The following is a 17,377-nucleotide window of genomic DNA, read 5'->3' on the forward strand; positions in this document are numbered from 1 at the left end:
TGAGTATCTTTTCTGGAAAACTCTCACGAGGCTATAACTCGTCTACTAGGGAATTCCTAGTGGTTTAAGGCCTTGTTGCATATGGTCAATGCAACCACACTCTGCGAAACGAGAATTAGTTTAGGACTACACATTTTTGGCCACTTATCTATTTTAGTGTCTCTTCTTTGCTTGAGGACAAGCAAAGTGTTGTTTGGGGGTAGTGTGATAAGCACCCAAAAGTGTATTATGAAACCCCATTGAGACATATAAATTTGGTTAATTATGTGTTTAATAATCATGAAATAAATATGTTTTCATACTTTTGCAGGTATTTGCAAGAAAATGGAAATATTGGTTAAACTCGCGATAAAACACGAGGAACGGCATATATATGAATTCTTCCAAATCCGCACAGAAGCATCAAACTTCCAAAGCTCCTACCTCTCGAACCAAGACTTTGAATGCGACAAGAGAGCTGCTCAGACAATTAGGGCGATGAACTCTACGTATAGGCGGGAAGTTGTAAAATTGCCCAAAATACCCGGACCCATCGATTGGATCACATGGACCCACTATCTTGGGGCCACAAGATTGGATGAGTCATCAATCATGGAGCATGTCAAGACAAAAATAACAAATTATTGGTGCAAAGTTGACACCTTGCATGTAATAAATTAGATTAGGTGTTAATAGTGAAAAAAAAGGCAAGGTGTCACTTTGTTTTAATGTGGTGGATAAAAATGAATTAATGTGGTTTGATGATTCACGTGGGAGGAAATGAGATTTCTCTCAAATGGAGAAGAAATTAGACAAGGGTGGGGGACACTCCATTTACTCCCTTGACTTATTTTCCTTACATGACATTATTTTAGTTCCTTAGTAAAGAAAATCATAAGTTAGTTTTTAGTTTTTATTAGAAAGCTTGTAATAGTTTTAATGGAGGAAACACTTGTTTTCTTCTAGAAAATAAAAATAAGTGAGTTTGATTGTTTATCTTCTTCCTCTTTCTTTCCTTTTTTTTTTTCTAGTTGTAATTTCCTTGTCTCAAGGATCATGAGCTAACTTCCCTTTTGGGGAGTTAATCCAACTCATGTGAGGGAAAAACAATTGTTGTTGGTTTGGTAGGTTTTTAGGAAGAACAACTAACTCTACATCCTATCCCAAAATGATAGTTGGTGTAGAGTCTAGTTATGAATCAAAGCAATGAGCTTAGAGATAAGTCATTGCTTAGTTCCACTTGCTAGCATGTATGAGCTCTTAAGTGAGCCATACATGTTAGGGATCAAGTTTTCTTCCATTAGGGGCTTGTCTATGAGTCTAGGAAGAATAAATAAACTTTTTAAATCAACAACTAAATGTTAGTATCACATGAGGAGGATTAGCTCTCCACTTTTCTTTCTTTAGTAAATTGTCTTTTGTATTAAGTGCATGATTCAGACTTTAATGTTTTCTTAATGTTGTGTAGGAAAGAAAACCTAGCATTAGCATTAGTATTTATTGTAACAACCAATTTGTAGTAGTTGTCCTATTTAGGTTGGTTCAATCCTTATTCCAACTCTACTGAAATCGAAGATCGTAAGACAGTTGCTTTTGCATCAATTTTAGAGAGTTCAAACCTCTAAGTAGAAAGAAGGCTATCACTATGCTAGAAGACACTTATACGACCATTGAAAAAGAAGTTTTAGCCATTGTCTATGCTTTAGACAAATTTCATCCCTACTTAATAGGTTCAAAAACCTTAATCTACATTGATCATGCAGCACTTAGGTACCTTCTCGCGAAGAAGGATGCTAAGCAGAGGTTGATCTGATGGATTCTCCTCCTGTAAGAATTCACTTTGGAGATAAAAGATAAAAAAGGAGTTGAAAACGTAGTGGCTGACCACTTGTCTAGGCTAACTGATGATAATGACAGTGATTCCAAGCCCATTTTAGATTCTTTTCCTAATGAGCACCTTTACGCGATCCTTTCTGCACCCTGGTAAATATTGTGAATTATCTGGTGACTGAAGAGACTCCACCATTATGGAATATAAATCAGAGGAAGAAGTTCCTAGCTCAAGTAAAGTATTACCATTGGGATGACCCATATCTTTTCAAATACTTCCCAGATTAGATCATCTGACGTTGCATTCCAGAATGGGAACATCCTGCAGTCCTTTCCTTTTGCCACAAGTAGGCTTGCGGAGGGCATTTTAGTGCAAATAAAACTGCTGCTAAGGTCTTACAATGTGGATTATGCTGGTCAACACTCTTTTGTGGTGCATTTCTTCATTGCAAAGCATGTGCTCGTTGCCAACATCTCGGTCTTATTTCTACACGTAACATGATGCCCTTAAATCCCATTCTCATAGTAGAGATTTTCGACGTCTGGGGCATCGATTTCATGGGACCTTACCAAACTTCTAATGGTTTCATCTATATCCTAGTAGCCGTAGACTATGTATCTAAATGGATTGAGGCCATACCATGTCATAACAATGATAACAAAACAGTCAACGGGTTCATAAAAGAAAACATTTTTTAAGATTTGGTATTCCAAAAGCCATCATCAGTGATGGTGGATCACATTTTTGCAATCTAGTTTTTGAACATATCATGAAAAAATATAGAGTAACCCACAAGGTTTCAACTCCATACCATCCTCAAACAAGTTGTCAAGTAGAAGTCTCTAATCGAGAGATTAAATGTATCTTGGAGAAAACAGTTAATCCAAATAGGAAAGACTTGTCTCTCCATCTGAACGATGCATTATGGGCATACAGAACTGCTTATAAAACACCTATAGGGATGTCCCCCTATAGGCTTGTCTTTGGAAAGCCTTGTCACTTGACAGTTGAATTAGAGCATCGTGCCCTGTGGGCAATAAAAACCTTTAATTATAATCTCAATGCGACAGGTGAAAAGCATAAACTACAAATAAACGAGCTCGAAGAGATTCGAAATGATGCTTATGACCTTTCAAAAGATTACAAAACCAATATGAAAAGGATTCATGACAAGCATATTTTATGAAAACATTTTGAAGTTGGCCAAACTTTTTTGCTTTATATCTCTAGATTGCATCTTTTTCCAGGAAAACTGAATACTCAATGGACTGGTCCTTTTAATATAACTGAAGTCACCCTCTATGGGGCTATTACTTTAAAGAACCATAAAGACAACAATACCTTTAAAGTCAATGGTCAGCACCTCAAGCATTTTCATGAGTTACGGTCTACGGATGTCGAAGAAATCCGTCTCCAAGATCTTATCTACGAGGATTGAATCCTCTTTTCCGTAGTATTTTTTTCCCATTCCATTTCATCTTTTGCTTTATGGGGATACATCAATAAGGTAACCTCTCCACTTGGAGGGTGGGGTTGTAACTGCCGGAGCCTTAGTCCACATTATATCTCGCATATTCTTTGTAAAACACTTTTTACTCATCGTTGGAGTAAGTGTGAACCTGTGGAGCGAGTATACAATTTTTTTTTTTTTATGTTACATTTCTTTTAACAAAATGTTTGTTTTCTTTGTACTGTTAATGATAAGATTCTCGATACATCAATAGTTAAGTGATTTTTCAAAATGGGCAATGGATTTTACACAGACCAACCCCTAGAACAACGCAATCTAGGGGCGGTTTGAGATTAGCTTTGCTTACTAAGGGAATATCACCTAGCTATTCACCCGGGTCAGGACATTTCATGTCTTGCGCAGTAAATCCCCTAACTCGCGTAGCTGATGCTCTGTCTGTCTAGATTGGGTTCGCCATAGAGCCGACACGAAAGTTGCCTAAGATTATCTGTTGTGGTTTGTTTTCAAATAGTAGTATCTAAAATCACAACTTTTGAGAATGAGTTTCTTAAAACATCTCTCCATAGTTTTCAAAACCAGAGGATATAAAAATGAAAGTTATACGCGCTGGAGTAACCAAAATGATATCGGATTAACGTATAATTTTATCTTCTTGGCAAAATCTCTATATGTTTAGAGATATATTTTGATTGAGAAAACCAACTTAAAAAAAAAAAAAAAAAAAAAAAAAGAGATGAGGCGTCTCCAAACGAGAATTAAACAAATAGAGTAACCCAAAGTGATACTATTCTTTGTTTAATTCTATCTTTTGCCTCCACCTCTCTATGTTGTCTCAAGAATCTGACGTTAAAAGACTAAAACTTGTACAAAATTTTCAAAATTTTCCTTTATTAAATATCTTTTTCCATTTGTTTAGATCTTTTCCCCTTCTCAATCTATCTCTTTTAAAAAATGTCTTCTGTAGCAAAAAAAACCTCCTCCACCTAGCAAGACTAGATGGATCAGTTTCAATGATCAAGTGCAAGCACTTTCTAGAGAACTGCAACTTAAGATATGGACAAATATACCGAAAATCATTCCTAGTTTAGGTAAGAGTTCATATGCACGTAAGAGACGAGCTATGAGAGAAGGCTGGTGCTTGAATTGTTAAACATCAACTTGCCCTGGTCTTCAACCTCATAGTAAGAATTCAGTTTTTAATGTTTTCATGTGCCAGCCACCTGCTCATCGAGCACAGTTGAGGAGAGTAATTCAGCCATCTGATTGGGATTGACTCAAGTTTTCAAAAACTTCCAAGTTTTGGGGATCTAACTTAAAACGACCCACTTTTTAAAAAATTTAGTCGAACTTATTCAAAACCCAAAAAAATTAATTAAATTTTTTCCTTCTATTATCTAGACAAATTTCCCTACAGTTCCTTTACAGTTCTTTCCATCATCTGTTTTTCATTCACCATTGGATGTGGGTGTACCTTATATGGTTACATTGAATTTTCGATGCTGATCGTTTTGGTACCTCACCGGTCAAGATCAGACGAGTAACGAAGCACAGATTGGCTCTTGAAGTTGGCAAGACATTGAAGACAAGATCGAAATTTCCTGATTTCATTTGGGCTTGGGCCAAAATTTCAATTTCACTAAAGAGGCACGTGCCATCAAACCGTTGAACCCATGCGACCACCCAACTTCCCTTCTTCTTCCTCACAAAATCCCCAACCCTAGTCGCCCACTCCAGCTTGCGACCGCCCCTTCTTAGCTCGGGACCGCGACCTCACCTCAAAATACCACCACTCCAAATTTTTATAGCCTACTCCATTCTCAACCCTCATTCCAACTCAATAGGCCAATTTTATCAATCTCATTCCAACTCATGCCGAAGCAAAATTTTCAAAACCTCTTCAATTCCAATCTATTTGAAGTGCACTTCAAGGCTAAAATTAGAAGAAGAGGATGGGAACCCTTAGTTTTATTGGAAGGTGTAGCGTATTCTCCCTCTCTTACTCTTTCATTTTATAACTGCATGCTTAGAGGGGAGGATGACCGCATCACGGTTGTTAAGGATGGTCGCTCGCTGGAGCTCACCAAGGAGGTGGTGAGTGGAGTTCTGGAGATTTCTCTATGTAGGAACCGTTATTTCAGAATGTCTATTTCTACAAACTGTGAGAACCACGCGCAGCAGAATCAATGGGTTCTCACGATTTGTGATTGAGAAAACATACCTTTGAATCCGATTTATATAACTCTGAGAATCCAAGCTTTATCAAATCCAAAATCAACCCCTTGATCTTCTGTTATATTCCTTTAGAACAGATTGGACATTGTGTGGGCAACAATCTACCAATCCCCTTCTTTCTCACAAAGCTAGATCCAATTTTGGATCTATCTTTCCTTGCCTCTTTTTCTGTTCAGATGAATAGTGAATTTCGGCTAGAGAGAGATTATTCTATTTATTGGCTACAACAGGGACCATGAGGAGAAATTAGGGTTGGGCCTCCTGACGGGCTTGGGCTTCCCATGTTCGCCCCGAACACACGGCCCAAGTCCGTCGACAAATGGCTTATTCCACTAAAGGCCATTGTTGCACTACCGCCCTAATCCCAAATTACGTGTCAGCGTTTATGGGCTCCCTATTATATGCTCGTTGATCTCCCCGTGTTTAAGATATCGAATGTCCGTTGATTAAGTCAAGTTACTGACAACTACATTAATCAACTTCTTATCTCCTTGAGTAGTACCACTCAATCTCATTGTCATGTTGAAATAAATCCACCTGCAGGGTTTACATGACAATCTTTTTGAGCTCCTCAAGGGGACATCATCAACCCGACTTCTTGCGGGACACGGATTCCTTCTATAATCAATAGCACACCTTACATACAATGTTATTACCAAATCCATCGAGTTTGTTGATTCACAAATGAATCTCACTCATTGATGATTTAAAGCAATGTACAATGCATGTAAGTGCCCGTTATTATATCCGGATTAGGAAGACAAGCATCCATAATAACATAGGCGTTTGTTCTCTTATATAGTCAGTATAAGGAGAAACAACCTCACTTGGTCTTGTTCAATACACACAAAGTGTATTAGTGTAATCCTATAGTCAAGATAGACTAATACCAAATTATACTACAACCGTACTAATGGTTTGTCTAAATCCATCTAGGTTATGAACGATTACTTATACTTTATAAGGTACTGATAATATGATCTTCTGTGTGTTCACACCATATCATCTACAACATAAAGTATTAGACACATGCATATAACTAATAACATATATAATATGTATAACATTTGCCCATATGATTCTCATTCAAAATATAAAGAATTAGAGTTAATACAAAAGTAATGCTTTTAGTATATAACCCTATTAATCTCCCACTTATACTCAAAGCATTGCTTTTTAGTATACTACTCAAAGCAATGTACAATGCATGTAAGTGCCCGTTATTATATCCGGATTAGGAGGACAAACATCCATAATAACAGAGGCGTTTGTTCTCTTATATAGTCAGTATAAGGAGAAACAACCTCACTTGGTCCTGTTCAATACACACAAAGTGTACTAGTGTAATCCTATAGTCAAGATAGACTAATACTAGATTATACTACAACCGTACTAATGGTTTGTCCAAATCCATCTAGGTTGTGAACGATTACTTATACTTTATAAGGTACTGATAATATGATCTTCTGTGTGTTCACACCATATCATCTACAACATAAAGTATTAGACACATGCATATAACTAATAACATATATAATATGCATAACATTTGCCCATATGATTCTCATTCAAAATATAAGGAATTAGAGTTAATACAAAAGTAATGCTTTTAGTATATAACCTTATCACTCTGAAGGCTTATGTTCAGATAGAATAGTCCCCAGATGGTAAGACCATTAACGTGATGATGGTAGAGACATTCTCGAGGGGGTGAAAAACCTCAAGTCTCACTGCACATTTCAGAGTTCACTACGAAGGAATCAGTTGGTAGTATTTCAGTGGATAGCCTACAACTTGCTAGGCTCAGCCAAGCCTTCAGATATAGGTAAGGTGATGCTTCATATTTTATGGATTCTTCAAGAATAGAAGAATAGCTTTTGCATCGTCTCCTTTATCTTTGAGCAACTCTGCAAACCAAAGAAGTCAACCGCCCCTCTACCAGTGCTGGTCACCAGGATCATGCAGCACTGGGGTTCCAAGCCACAGACTCCCTAGTGGAGGTCAAGAACGCTACCACAGGTCCTATCTATGCCCACACATTGCATCCAGAAGTTATGGCTTCAACCTGAAGCTAGAGCCGCTGAGCAAGCATGCCCGACTGAGAAGGTGGATTACTTTGCTGAAGATGCCAATCGATAGTTCACTCAGCCCATGGATGGAATTCACTTCCTCCATGGCAGTTAGAGGACTCTGCATTCGTATCTTTGCCAACTCAGGGAAACTCAGGGGAACATTATAGCGGAACAGTGGACCATTCGAGAGTAGCAGCGGTCCTTCCAGCAGGAGCAGCGATGTTTTCAGCACAGTGTTACTAGAACACTGCAGAGCATCAGAGACGCGCTCCCGCATAGTGATAAACATGCTAGGACTCGACGTCATCAAGGGGAAGGATCTTCTCGACGTCAAGACGAGTCACGTACGGATTCTGAGTAGGCATATTTCCCTAGTGTTCGTATAGTTGGATATATTAATTTTTCTTTTTCTTTCTTACATGTATGACGTAGTATAAGTTTAATTATATGCTTAATATTATCTGCTTGTTTTATTTTGTTTTTCTTGTGGAATTTGGTATATGAGTAGAAGGTAAAATAGATGCATCATACTAAAATTTTCCATTTTTCTTTCATGCATTTCTTATATGTTTTCAAAAAAAAAAAAAAAATATTATATAGTAGAATAAATATCCCTAGTATAATTAACCATGTATTTCTCATTCTATATCAAACAATCCACGCCCCAAACTTATTTGGGGGTGGCGTAATTTCATCATGAAAAATAGAATACAGGTGTATTGCCATTTTTGCTCATGTTTCTATAATAATCTCAACTTTTTTCGTATCTCATCATACTTAGAGGACAAAGCATAGTTCTATTTGGGGGTGGTATAGTAATATTTTGCAAAAACTAGGCATTTTCTATAGTAGATATAATAGTATATTTCTTTCTTTCTAAAAAAAATTTTCAAAATAGACCAAAAATATTTTTCTGTTTAGTATTAAAAAGTCTTGTTTCCTTTTCTATGATGAATACAAAAGTTAAGAAGTCTCATTATAGCAATAAAGTAAGGATTCGTTCTTCATTCTTAGATTAATCTACATACAGTAGTTTCTACAACTTTTTATGAATGACATGCATCAACATTTGTTTGTATATAGCAATGAGTTTCTGAAGCCAAGGTTAGAACAATTAAGTTCCATATCCTGTGAGAATCTAGCCAAAAGCCTCATCTGAATGATTATTGAGTGATGACATAAAGGATGTCTAGATAGAAAGACCAAACGTCCACTTGCTTGATCACCACGCCATATCCTAATAGAGAATTTAGGTCTTTTTTGGATTGATATAGCCAAATTAACGTTAAAAACCCAAAAAGATAGTTTCCTCTAGTTACCCCTATATATTGAGCCTTCACACTTTTCTAAAAGCCTTTTTATTCTTCACCAAAAATTCCTAACCCGTTACAACAAATAATAAAAAGCTTACCCAGCTGATGAGTTGAGAACTGGATGGATACCAGAAAGGGAGAAGAGAAGACCTTGTACAAAAACAGAACAATTATTTTCTTCAGAAAGAAAAGAAAAGAAAAGAAAGAGAAGAAAAGAAAGACCTATCAAAAACCAAAACTCCTAAAAAAAAATCAAAGGAGTCAAAAATCAAATCTCCCAAAAGTTCAAAAATAAAAAGGAGATGATATCAAAAACAGAAAGAAACAAAAGCAAATTTAGAACTCCCAAAAATTCAAAATCATATGGAGTCACAAAGCCCAAGGGCTAAAAGAATGTATCATAATTCGAAAGTAAAGAACAAAATGAGGTTCTTCTCTGGTTACAAATGTCTTGAAGACCCAGTTTTTCAACTTATCAGATTTTGTTTTCCCTTCCTTTTTCTTTCTAAACCATCACCCTAGCCCTGTAACTCGTAATAAAAGACCTCTAGCTCAATTATGAATAGGATGGTGTGATAGTAAGTGGCAAGCGTTATCAATCGATCCCAGTTTCTTTGGACATCATTTGAGTATGCGAGGAATATAAGTGCCCGCTGCACTTGAGAGAAAGAACCTTGAGTGAATCTATCAGAGAGTTGTGATTACAACATACCCCTGTGAGAACCTACCTTAAGGACGCTCTCCAAAAAGTCTCAGAAACAACTTTCATTTTGCATTTCATTGCTCATGTTTGCACATTTATCTTTAGATAATTAAATTATTGTACATATGTTAGTCTAAGTTCAAAGGAGCTTGTCCTTATTCACCGCTAATGAGATGTATGAACTTTTGAGAATAAATAAGGGAACAAAACCGTTGTGTTAAATAGAAGAAGTTTATGAGTACCTTCATTGGAAAACTCTCACGATGCTTAAAGCTTGTCTACTTGGAAATTTCTAGTGGTTTAAAACCTTGTTGCATATGGTCAAAGCAATCGCACTCTGCGAAACGAGATTAGTATAACTTATAATAAATCACTCATTTGTGATCTTAGTTTTTTCTCTCATCCTTGCTTGAGGACAAGCAAGATGATATTTGGGGGTGGTGATCAGCTCCCAAATGTGCATTTTATTACCCTTATATTACTGTATTACAACCTTTCTTACACTTAACGGAAAGAGAACTCATAGCTTTTATTGCCTTTTTCAAGTTATGGAGTATTTCAGACCATTTATCCTAAAATTTGCGTCTTAACACCAAACGGAGCCTTAATCACGCTTATTATGAAGAACAGAAGCTGCTATGGAAAAGGGCTAAAAAAGTCAAAGTTAAAGTTATTGGCCAAAGTCAAAAGTCAAGGTCAAAGGTTAAAACCCTCAACTCAGAAGACCAGAGATGGAGTCCCTTATCTCAAAATATGACATTCTTCTAAAACCTACCTTAGTCAAGAAGAAATCAAAAAGTAAAAGAAAAGGCAAAAGCAAAAGTGAAATGTGAGGGGTTTCATTTGTAATGGAGAAGGGCAAATCTGTAAAAGGCAAAAAGTAGGGGTATATAATCTAAAAGCTAGGGAGAGAGAAAACATCCATTGCTTTAGGGTCCAAACCATTTGGGTTGTTTTAATTTCTTGTATTGTTTTTTAATTCAAGTCCTTTACTTTATTGTTCTTCATTTCCTTTTATTTAAATATTGTTATTTTACTTTGTTTGTTTTCAATCTTCAATCTTATCTTGTTGTTCTTATTTCAATTTTCAATCAATACTTCTTTCAATGTTTTCATGCCATTCCCATACCAACAACTTGAGTTTTCATGTTTTCAATAGCTTAAACTAAACAATCTATACCAAGAGTCTACCTTTTTTCTTCACAACTCCCACATTCAAACTCTAAACATTTAGGATGAACCTCACTTCTTACAAACTTTTTTGAAGTTACTCGCCATAAAAACACAAAACTTCAACATTCTACTAGAAGATCAGTGAAACGATTCCAAGCCTTAGAAAAGGATTCTTAAGGCTTTTGGCGAAAGAAGTTAATATTTTGGAGCATCTCATTTGTCTTCTGTGGTGGGTAGAATTGTTCCATAAATAATTAAGCTAGCTTTTCCCGGCCATGTGTCTACAGAGTTTGGCTTTTGTGATGTTAGCCAAGCAGCTGCTTTGTCAGCTAGGGTGAAAGGAAACACCTTAAGCTTTACTTGTTCAGGTCTTACGTTAGGATGATGAAATGTAGTAAGAACTTATTGTATCCTATGTAATTGTTGATAAGGCTTCTCATGGTTTAAGCCATGGAAAATAGGTAGCAAATTAATTATATTAGGGGGGATTCTAAAATCTATCGTAGTATCTGCAGGAATGATGCAGGACTCAAGTCCTTAGTTTAAAGCTTTATAAAAATTAGAGAGGGGCCTCTCTGCTATTTCTTCACCCATTGCTGCAAATGTAGTTGTGGTGGGTATGGGTGGTGTGGGTGTGGTGATGTGTGAATTTCTAGATAGGCAATAGTTTTTGTGGCTATGATAAACTAATAAGGCAGGTTTATGCGTACCAGATCTTAATCTCATACAAATTTTAAGTCTAATATGCAATAAACCTAATGAGCATGCAAAAATAGACTGATTATTACTAGAAATTTAATCCTCGATCTTACAATAGATGCGAAGATGTAGAGAGGTGTTACTTGGAGCATCCTTGCTACGCGTATAAATAGCACCTTCAATAGCCTTGAAACACGTATATTTGTTACTTGAACAATTAAACTAGTACTGGTCCGGGTACATGAGGGGAATTGTGAAGTCCTATAAAAAGTTTAACCTGATTAGTGCTAGTGTTTAAGAATAACCTTGATTTAATTCACTATCATGAAGAATAGAGTATAGGTTACTACCGTTTTTGCTCATATTCATATGGTAATCTCCTTCCTTTTCTTCATACTTTGAGGACAGTACAAAGCATATTTCTATTTGGGGGTGGTATAGTAACATTCTGCAAAAACTAGACATTTATTATATAACAATCCTTATATTAGATATACTAAGTATAATTATATATTTATGTTTTTCTTGAAATATTTCGGAAAGACCAAAAATATTTTTCTGTTTAGTACTAAAAGTATTGTTTTCTTTTTTCTATGATGAACAAATGGTTTAGAAGTCTTATTATAGAAATAGAGTAAAGATTTGTTCTTCGAACTTAAACTAATATACATATAATAGTTTCTGCATCTTTTCAGGAATGACATGTATCAGCATTTGATTGTATATAGCAGTAAGTTTCCGAAGCCGAGGTTAGAACAATTAAGTTCCATATCCCATGAGAATCTAGCCAAAAGCCTCATCTGAATGATTATTGAGTGATGATACAAAGGATGTCCGGATAGAGAGACCACAAGTCCATTTGCTTGATCACCACGCCATATCCTATGAGAGAATTTAGGTCCTTTTTGGATTGATATAGCCAAATGAACGTTAAAAACCCAAAAAGATAGTTTTTCCTCTAGTTACCCCCCTTGAGGCTTCACAAATTTCTAAAAACTTTTTATTTCTTCGCCATCAATCCCTGAACCCTTGCTACACACACAATAAAAAGCGTACCCAGCTGACGTGTTGAGAATTGGATGAATAATAAAAAGAGAAGAGAAGGCCTTGTACAAAAGTAGGATAATTAGAAGCTTCAAAAAGAAAAGAAGGAAAAAGAAAGAAAAGATTCAAAAATTAAAATCTCCTAAAAGTTGAAAATCAAAAGGAGTCGATTTCAAAAGAAACAAAAGCAAAGTTAGAACTCCTGAATGGTGAGAAAGTGGTGAGTGTTGGGTTTTGTTGTTCATCTTAAATCCTTTGTTAGGAGGAATGGTTTGATGGTTGAAAAATCTCTTTCTAAACTTTCTAGTCTTTCTTTACTCTTGTTCTTGATGTTTTAATGGTGGAAACACTAGTTCTTTATCTAGAATGGGTTGAAGTCTTAAATAAACTATTGATTTGATAGAAAAACATGTATGGAAATGGGTTTTGAAAAGATAACTAACTCACCAAGTTGCCTTCATTTGAACTTGTCAAATGAACACAACTTGGATATGGGTTATGAATGAAATGAACTAACAATGAAAGCAAGGTTGTATAACTTGAAGTAACTTTTGTAGAGAATAAAAACTTGATAGAAACTTTGATTGAAGAATTTGTAGAGAATGAAAACTTGATTGAACTTAAAATAACAACAATGGAAATTAAGATAAAGCAAATAAAACAAATTAAAAAGACTTGAAATTAAATGACTTAAATGTGAATTAAGTTACTTTACTCCTAACAAACCTAATGGTTTGAACCCTAAAACATTGGATGGTTAATTATCTACATCTCTTTAGTTTATATAGGACGCCAATTACATATTTGCACCTTTTTCTAGAAACACCTTGAGGATAAGATTAATCTTTGTGGGCTTTTGACTTTAGCCCTTATAATTGAGTTCTTGATTTGCCTTTAAGTCCCTAAGTCCATAGCATTTAGCTTTGAGCCATTGAGTCTTCAGCTTTTAGTCCTGAGTCCTTGAGAGTTGACTTTGAATTTTCAGTACTTTTTCTCCTAAATTGGAATCTTCCCAAGCAGCGTCAATAGCGCACAATCTTTTTTGCACTAAAATGCACGTTTTAGGAATATACATTCTAATTGGCTTGTATCCTGCAAAAGGTAGTGAAGCTTTAATACTGTAGTGAGTATACTTCAAAAGAGTTTAGAATAGAAGTTGAGGTTCATCCTAAATTGTTTAGAGTTTGAGTGAGGGAGATATGAAGAAAAAAGGTAGACTCTTGTAGGATTAGAATGGTTCTAAGCTAATGAAAACTTGAAAGCTTTGATTGTTGTATTGAAATGAATTGAAAACATGAAGGGGAAGATTGATTAAAATATTGAAATGAAAGCAAGCAAATAAGATTGAAGATCAAAACAAGATTGAAGATTAAAACAAAGAACAAATAACAAGATTGATTGAAATAAAATAAAACAACAAGAAAGTAAAAACATGAATTGAAAAACAAGACAAGAAATTAAACAAACCAAATGGTTTGGATCCTAAGACAATGGATGGTTTCTCTCTCCTTTGCTTTTAGCTTATATACCCCTACTTTTGCCTTTTACAGATTTGCCCTTCTCCATTAAAAACTATACACCTCAACCTTTCACTTTTGCTTTTACTTTTTGGTTTCTTCATGACCAAGGTAGGTTTAGGGAGAAAGTCTTCATAATTTGAGATAAGGGCCTCCATCTTTGGTTTTCTGATTTGAGGACTTTGACTATTGAGTTTGATCAGTTGACTTTGACTTTTTAAGCACTTTTCCACAGCAGCTACTGGTCTTCATAATAAGTGTGATTAAGGCTCCTTTTGGTGCTAAGACACAACTTTTATGATAAGTGGTCTGAAATACTCCTAAACATGAAAATGGCAGTAAAAGCTATGAGTTATGTCTTTTCGTTAAGCGTAAAAGGGACTGTAATGCAGCAATATACGGATAATAAAACACACATTTGGGAGCTGATCACCACCCCCAAATAGCATCTTGCTTGTCTTCAAGCAAGGATGAGAAAAAAACTAAGATCACAAATGAGTGATTTATTATAAGTTATACTAATCTCGTTTCACAAAGTGCGATTGCATTGACCAAATGCAAGAAGGCCTTATACCACTAGGAATTCCTTAGTGGACAAGCTTTAAGCCTCGTGAGAGTTTTCCAGTGAAGGTACTCACAAACTTCTTCTATTTAGTACAAAGGGTCTTGTTTCCTTATTTATTCACAGAAGTTCATACATCTCATTAGCGGTGAATAAGGACAATCTCCTTTGAACTTAGAATAACATATATACAGTAGTTTAATCATCTAAAGATAAATGCACAAAACATGAGCAATGAAATGCAAAAGTAGAGTTGTTTCCGAGGCTTTTGGAGAGCTTCCTTAAGGTGGGTTCTCACAAGGGTGTGCTACAATCACAACTCTCTGATAGATTCACTCAAGGTTCATTCTCTCAAGTGCAGTGGGCCCTTATATTCCTTGCATACTCAAATAGGCGTCCAAAGAAACTGGAACTTGCCACTTACTATCACACCATCCTATTCCTAATCGAGCCAGAGGTCTTTTATTAGTAGTTACGGGGCTATGGTGATGGTTTATAATGAAAAAGGAAGGGAAAAACAAAATCTGATAAGTCGAGAAACTAGGTCTTCAAGATACTTGTAACCAGAGAAGAACCTCGTTTTGTTCATTTGCTTCCAAATTGCAATACATTCTTTTAGTCCTTTGGCTTTGTGACTCCATATGATTTTGAATTTTGGGAGTTCTAACTTTGCTTTTGATTCTTTTTGTTTTTGATATCGTCTCCTTTTGATTTTGAAATTTTGGGAGATTCGATTGTTTTAACTTCTTTGGATTTTTGGAGTTTTGGTTTTTGATGGGTCTTTCTTTTCTTATCTTTTTGAGGCAAATAATTGTTCTATTTTTGTACAAGGTTTTCTCTTCTCATTTTCTGATAACCATCCAGTTCTCAACTCATCAGCTGGGTAAGCTTTTTATTGTGTGTTGTAACGGGTTAGGAATTATTGGTGAAGAATAAAAAGTATTTTAGAAAGGGTGAAGGCTCAAGAGGGGTAACTAGAGGAAAACTATCTTTTTGGGTGTTTTTTGACATTTATTTGGCTATATCGGTCCAAAACAGGCCTAAATTCCCTCTTAGGATATGGTGTGATGATCAAGCAAGTGGACGTGTGGTCTTTCTATCCGAACATCCTTTGTGTCATCACTCAATAATCATTCAGATGAGGCTTTCGGCTAGATTCTCACAGGATATGAAACTTAATTGTTCTAACCTTGGCTTCGGAAACTCACTGCTATATACAAACAAATGCTGATGCATGCCATTCATGAGAAGATGCAGAAACTATTGTATGTATATTAGTTTAAGTATGAAGAACAAGTCTTTAGTCTATTGCTATAATGAGACTTCTTAACTTTTTATTCATCATAGAAAAAGGAAACAATACTTTTTAATACTAAATGGAAAAATAATTTTGGTATTTTTTCGAATTTTTTTTTAGAAAGGAAGAAATATACTATTATATATACTATATAGAAAATGCCTAGTTTTTGCAAAATGTTACTATACCATATAGAACTATGCTTGTCCTCAAAGTATGAAGAGATAAGGAAAGAGATTACCATAGAAACATGAGCAAAAACAGCAATACACCTGTATTCTGTTCTTCATGATGAAAATACGCCACCCCAAATAAGTTTGGGGCGTGGGTTGTTTGATATAAAATGAAAAATACATGGTTAATTATACTAGGGATATTTATTCTACATTAAAATCTTTTTGGGTTTTGTATTTTTGAAAACATGCATGAAAGAAAAATGGAAAATTTTGGCATGATGTATCGGTTTTACCTTCTACTCATATACAAATTTCCACAAGAAAAACAAAACAAAATAAAACAAGCAGATAATATTAAGCATAAAATTAAACTTATACTACGTCATACATGTGAAAAAGAAACAGAAAAATTATTTAATCTAACTATACTGACACTAGGAACCCTAGTTAGAATCTGTGCGTGACTCGTCTCGACGTCTAGAAGATCCTTCTCCTTTCTGACGTCGAGGCCTGGCATGTAATCACTACGCGGGAGCGCGTCTCTGATGTTCTGCAATAGTCTAGTGACACTGTGCTGAAAACATCGCTCCTCCTACTGGAAGGATCGCTGCTCCTCTTTGAAGGTATGCTGTTCTGCTAGGATAGTTTGCTGTTCCATTATGATGTTCTACTGAGTTCCTTGAGCTGGTGGAGATATTAGTGCAGAATCCTCTGGCCTCCATGGAGGAAGTGAATTCCGTCCATGGGCTAAGTGAACTACCGAGTGGCATTTTCAGCGAAGTAATCTACCTTCTTGGTCGGGCGTGCTTGCTCAGCGGCTTTGGCTAAAGGTGGGAGCCATGACTTCTGGACGCAGTGGGCATAGATAGGACTTGTGGTAGCATCCTTGACCTCCACAAGGGCATCTGTGGCTTGGAACCCCCAGTGCTGCAAGATCTTGGTGACCAGCACTAGTAGAGGGGCAGTTGACTTCTTCGGTTTGTAGAGTTGCTCGAAGATAAAAGAGACGATGTAGAAGCTATTCTTTTGCTCTTGAAGCATCGCCTTACCTATATCCGAAGGCTTGGCCAAGCCTAGTAGGTTGTATGTTGTCCACTGAGATACTACTAGTTGGTTCTTTCGTAGCGAACTCTGGTAAGCGCAGTGAGACTTGGGGTTTTAACCCCTCAAGAAGTGTCTCTATCATCATAACATCGATGGTCTTTCCATCTGGGGACTGTTCTGTCTAAACATAACCTTCAAAGGAATCCCCAGAACTCCACTCACCACCTCCTTAGTGAGCTCCAAAGAGCGGCCATCCTTAACAAC

The sequence above is a fragment of the Coptis chinensis genome, chromosome 1, assembly GCF_015680905.1.
Source record: "Coptis chinensis isolate HL-2020 chromosome 1, ASM1568090v1, whole genome shotgun sequence".
Taxonomy (NCBI): Eukaryota; Viridiplantae; Streptophyta; class Magnoliopsida; order Ranunculales; family Ranunculaceae; genus Coptis; species Coptis chinensis.